The following is a 6,088-nucleotide window of genomic DNA, read 5'->3' as shown; positions in this document are numbered from 1 at the left end:
ATACAAAAAAAAAAAAAATTAACCGGGCATGGTGACACATGCCTGTAGTTCCAGCTACTTGGGAGGCTGAGGTGGGAGGATCACTTGAGCCCAGGAATTCGAGGGTACAGTGAGCTATGATGGTACCACTGTACTTAAACTTGGGTGACAGAGCAAGACCCTGTCTCTGAAAAATAGTGATGATGATGATAATGATGAAGATGATGATGCTGTACTCAGAGCTTTGGTTGAGAAAGTCTCTATACTGTAGAATTATCTCGTTAACAATTGTTATGATAATCCCTTTGTGGTACTTATGTAACTAAACATTTTGGGGTATGATCATTAGACAGACTCATTTCATTCTGAATTCCATTGAATAGCAAAAAGTCTTGTAATAAAGTTCCTGTCCTTGTGTTTAATAAAAAAGAAACACCAGAGCTACTTTCATACTGCCTTAATTTGTAAGTAGGTCCTTTAAAAAATTTCCCTCCTTTATTCAAGTATGTTGATTTACTAACCCAGTTTTTGAGAGAATATTAAATATGCGACTTCAAAAGACAAGGAACATTTTTTCCCCACTATAGATATCTAGGTGTAATTTTGGCTTTGAATGTTCTGTATTGTTTCCATTTATAATCAACATGTAACATTACACTTTTTAAAATGACTTGATTTTATGTTACCACCTCCTTTACAGATTATTTTCACATAGAGATTTGCAGTTCAGAACAGTTTTGCAAACTTTTACTTTAAATAACTTGGTTTTTCAAAGGTGCTATTTCTTTTATTACATTACATTGTAATGTTTCCTCTGCAGCTGAATGTTTCGTTGAGCAATTAGGTTACTAGTTCTCAAAAGTCCTAACATTCACTCTGCTCTTACTCTATTTGATCAGTTTCATGTTGGATTTTTATATGGAAGAAATTGTCAGGGAGTCTTTACCTTTGCTTACATAGTATGAGAATTTCACATATTTTATTAGATGCCTGTCTTGCAAAAAGTATTTTAAATCATATTTCTAAAATTTGCATTAATTCAACTAGTACTGCCTTCAAGTGGCTGTAATACTCTTTTTCTTCTTATGTTGTGGAATATCTTGAAGTAGGAACTGTGATTAACTTTAATAAAAATGAGAGTATGTTAAACTATTTGGTGACCCTTTAACATATGCAAAGTACACCTAAACTTCAGATTTCGTTTATCTTCTATATTCAACCAATTGTAAACAGTTATTTGTTTGGAAAATGAAGTGCTAAACAGTAGTTTGATTTTAAAAGGAAAAAATATTTGAAATGCCTTTACACTTATGTTGACAGAAAAGAGTCAAACTCTGTAAAATATTTGAAGAGATTTATTCTGAGCCAAATATAAGTGACCACGGCCCATGACACAGCCCTCAGGAGGTCCTGAAAACATGTGTCCAAGGTGGTTGGGGTGCAGGTTGGTTTTATACATTTTAGGGAGGCATGAGACATCAGTCAGATACATTTAAGAAATACATTGGTTTGATCCAGAAAGGCAGGACAACTGGGGGTGGAGGATTCCAGCTTATAGGTAGATTTTAAATTTTTCTGGTTGACAATCGGTTGAGTTTATCCAAAAACCTGGGATCAACAAAAAGGAATATCTGGGTTGCAATAAGAGGTTGTGGAGACTCGGGAGTTCGAGACCAGCCTGGCCAACATGGTGATGTAGCAGGACAAGCTGCAGACAAAACCCCTCAGACACCGAGTTGTGGAAGGAAAGGGCTTTATTTGGCTGGGAGCTTCGGCAAGACTCAGGTCTCCCAAAACCGAGCTCCCTGAATGAGCAATTCCTGGCCCTTTTAAGGGCTTACAACTCTAAGGGAGTCTGCGTGAGAGGGTTGTGATCGAATGAGCAAGCAGGGGGTACATGACTAGGGGCTGCATTCACTGGTAATCAGAACAGAACAGAACAGGACAGGGATTTTCACAATGCTTTTCCATACTATGTCTGGAATCTATAGATAACATAATTGGTTAGGTCAGGGGTCATTTTTAACCAGGCTCAGGGCACGTTGCCGGGCTGTCTGCCTGTGGATTTCATTTCTGCCTTTTAGTTTTTACTTCTTCTTTCTTTGGAGGCAGAAATTGGGCGTAAGACAATATGAGGGGTGGTCTCCTCCCTTAATGAAACCCCATCTCTACTAAAAATGCAAGAATTATCCAGGTGTGGTGGCACACCCCTGTCATCCCAACTATTCGGGAGGCTGAGGTGGGAGAATTGCTTGAACCCCGGAGATGGAGGTTGCAGTGAGCTGAGAACGTGCCACTACACTCCAGCCTGGGTGAGAGTGAGACCCCATCTCAGAAAAAAAAAAAAAAAAAAAGGTTGTGGAGACCAAAGTTTCATCATGCACATGAAGCCACCAGGTAGCAGGCTTCAGAGAGAATAGTTGTAAAATGTTTCGCCACTACACTCCAACCTGGGTGAGAGTGAGACCCCATCTCAGAAAAAAAAAAAAAAAAAGAGGTTGTGGAGACCAAAGTTTTATCATGCACATGAAGCCACCAGGTAGCAGGCTTCAGAGAGAATAGTTGTAAAATGTTTCAGACTTAAAGTCTGTGTTGATTTTAATGCTGGAGATTATAATCAGGCATGTCTGACCCCACTTCCTGTCATGGCCTGAACAAGCCTCTCAGGTTACATTTTAAAAGAGCCCTAGCTGAGGAGGAAGTCCATTCAGATGATTGCGGGTGGGGGCGGGCAAGGTGCTTTTATTTTTGGTTTACATCCTGTTCTGTGACTGCATCTTCTTTTGAGCTTCTCTGTAAATCACCATGACTTTCAATAGCCAAATCAGGGCTTGTATCAGATAGAACTTTAGAATACAGTCCTGTAGACTTTGGCATTTGAAACACAGATCAAGAAATTTTGATACTAGCATCTTTCAATTATATTTGGTGACAATTCCTTGATATTCTGATTTTTTAAAAAAATTTTCATAGCTTTATAGCTTGCTATATTATACAATATGCAAGTTTTAAAAAATATTTTTCAAAGTGTTAATTTGATATGAATATAGCAACATCCTTGATAGTTTTAGCTTTTTAAAAAAGCATGCTAGAAATATAAGAAAATCATTTTCAGCAAGAGTTTTTGTTGCTTGACATCTATAGATTTTCAGAAGCATTATTTTCTCATCTTTATATTTTTAACCATCTAATTATTATGCTGCTATGTCATAGTTTCTAGTGATATATTGCTAATGATCTAAATTTTGCAATAATCCCTTTTCCTCCCCACAAATATATGTCTCATGCCCACTGTGTGTCAGGCCCTGTTGTAGGGAATTAACGTCTTCCTCTAATCTTACCTCTCTCCCCTACACAGTAAACCTTTAGCAAAATTACTGGGTTAGATCGGTTAGTAAATCATATTGCAAAATAGTTATCTGTGCTTTAACAAAATACAGTGTGTGGGTAATCTGATGTGATGGGTTCTTTGTTACTTATATGTGTATAATAAGCATATTTGGGCACCACTAAATAGACAGAATTCTGGCCTAAAACTACTTCATAACAAAATTAGTTCTAGTTGATGAGACTGATACAATAAATCATTAAGAGATCCTTGAAGGAAAAAAATAACTGTAAAAGGCAACATTTAAAATATTTTTCATATGAATATGGGACGTATAGAGGTATTTACCTTTCATATACATTTTGATTTGGATTAAACATATAATTGATAGAATAAAAATTAAGCAATGCGGTTTTGTGATTTCTAGTATGAAGGCATTGAATAGAACTTAAAATTCAATTTGTTTATGGTTTTAGTCTAAATTTACAAAATATTTAAATGGACATAGGTCTCTCCTTTAGATATGAAGCTTAAAAATATATTCTAAACATTTTAGATTTTTTTGTGTGCTCTTTTTTTTTTTTTTTTTTTTTGAGACGGAGTCTTGCTCTGTCGCCCGGGCTGGAGTGCAGTGGCCGGATCTCAGCTCACTGCAAGCTCCGCCTCCTGGGTTTACGCCATTCTCCTGCCTCAGCCTCCCAAGTAGCTGGGACTACAGGCGCCCGCCACCTCGCCCGGCTAGCTTTTTGTATTTTTCAGTAGAGACGGGGTTTCACCGTGTTAGCCAGGATGGTCTCAAACTCCTGACCTCGTGATCCGCCCGTCTCGGCCTCCCAAAGTGCTGGGATTACAGGCTTGAGCCACCGCGCCCGGCCACTTTGTGTGCTCTTGTTATAGCTTTTAAAATATTTTGGGCATTTTTTATTTTGAAATAATTTCAAAATTACAGGAAAGTTGTTACGAATAATAGGAAAAGCGCCTCTAAATCCTTCACTTGAATTGCCCACTTGTTAATATTTTGTCCCATTTGCTGTAGTTTTCTCTCTCTCTGTTCATAATATTTTGTGAACCATTTGAGAATAAGTTGAAACATTAACCCCTAATTTCTTCAGTGCCTATTTCCTAAGAACAAGGACATCGTGCTACCTTGCCACTGTACCATAACCTAAATCAGGAAATCAACATTGATACTGTTATTAGTAAAACTTCAGCCGAATTAAATTGAAAGGAGGTTAATTGAGCAATGAACGATTCGTGAATCGGGCAGCCCCCAGAATCAGCAGATTCAGACAGACTCCAGGGATGCCCTGTGGTCAGAACAAATTTATAGACAAAAAAGGGAAGTGACATACAGAAACCGGCAAAGTGAGGTATAGAAATAGCTGGATTGGTTACATAGGAGCATTTGTCTTATTTGAACACAGTCTGAACACTTAGCAGTCTGTGAGTGGTTGAAGTACGTCCGCTGGGATTGGCCAAGACTCGGCTGTTGTTACAGGTGCATACTCCTAGTTAGGTTATCAATCTTGTCTGCCTATTAAGTTAGGTTACAGTTCGTCCACAAGGACTCAAATATAGAAGTACAGAGTGCTTCTCAGGCCATATTTAGTGTAATAATGGAATCCCTTTGTCTAACTGGTAGACCTTATTCCAGTCTCATTGACATGTATTATGCATGCACATGTATATTCTGGGTCAAGATCCAATCCAGGGTCAGCAATTACATCTAGTTATCATCTCTTTGAGTCTAGAGTGGTTCCTTAGTTTTTCTTCACCTTTCGTGACTTGGACATTTTCCACAGTACAGGATCGTTGTTGTATAGACAGTTCCTCCATTTGAGTTCGTTTGATGCTTCCTAATGGTTAGATTTAATTATGTACCTTTGGGCAGGAATATTAAATTGTTCAATTTTCTGGTGATGTTAACTTTCATGTCTCAGGGCTTTTGTTTCTTAATGTTTTGGTTGCACATGAGTATTTTACTAATAGAAGGCATTCTAATTCATAGGAGTTTGTGAAACAAGACATTGGGTTTTGTTTTTTTTTTGAGACAGAGTCTTGCTCTGTTGCCCAGGCTGGAGTGCAATGGCGCGATCTCAGCTCACTGCAACCTCTGCCTCCTGGGTTAAAGTGATTCTCCTGCCTCGGCCTCCCAAGTAGCTGAGATTACAGGCAGGTGCCTCCACACCCGGCTAATTTTGTAGTTTTAGTAGAGATGGGGTTTCACCATGTTGGTCAGGCTGGTCTCAAACGCCTGACCTCAAGTGATCTACCCACTTCGGCCTCCCAAAGTGCTGGGATTACAGGCATGAGCCACAGCGTCCTGCCTGGATTTTTAAAACCAAATTAATATGCCTGTCATCTCATACGTGAAGATTGATGTCTTTTTAAGTGCATAAAAAACACTAAATTATTTATGCATATGCAATTTCCAGGCATATTATTAACTCAATCTTCACATTGACGTTTATGCCCCTAGATTATACCCTAGAAAATTCCGTGATTAATTAACATACTTTCATTTTGCCCAAAAGTTCTTAACTGCAGTGTTCTGTTCCACATTACTTTATACTCTTACCATCTTCTCCTGCTTTGCTAAAATTATATATAATGCAAAATTGAGATTGCTGTAAAAATACATTTTGTTTCTTGATTAATGATCGTGCCTTACATATTTAAATTCAATTTATACAATTAAAAAATTAACAATTTTTCTTAAATTCAGTTAACATTTTGTGATTTAACTTTGAGGATAATGACTGTAGAAAAATAGTTTTCAGA

The sequence above is a fragment of the Trachypithecus francoisi genome, unplaced genomic scaffold, assembly GCF_009764315.1.
Source record: "Trachypithecus francoisi isolate TF-2019V2 unplaced genomic scaffold, Tfra_2.0 Lachesis_group9, whole genome shotgun sequence".
Lineage (NCBI taxonomy): Eukaryota > Metazoa > Chordata > Mammalia > Primates > Cercopithecidae > Trachypithecus > Trachypithecus francoisi.
Note: the sequence above shows the minus strand (reverse complement) of the source record.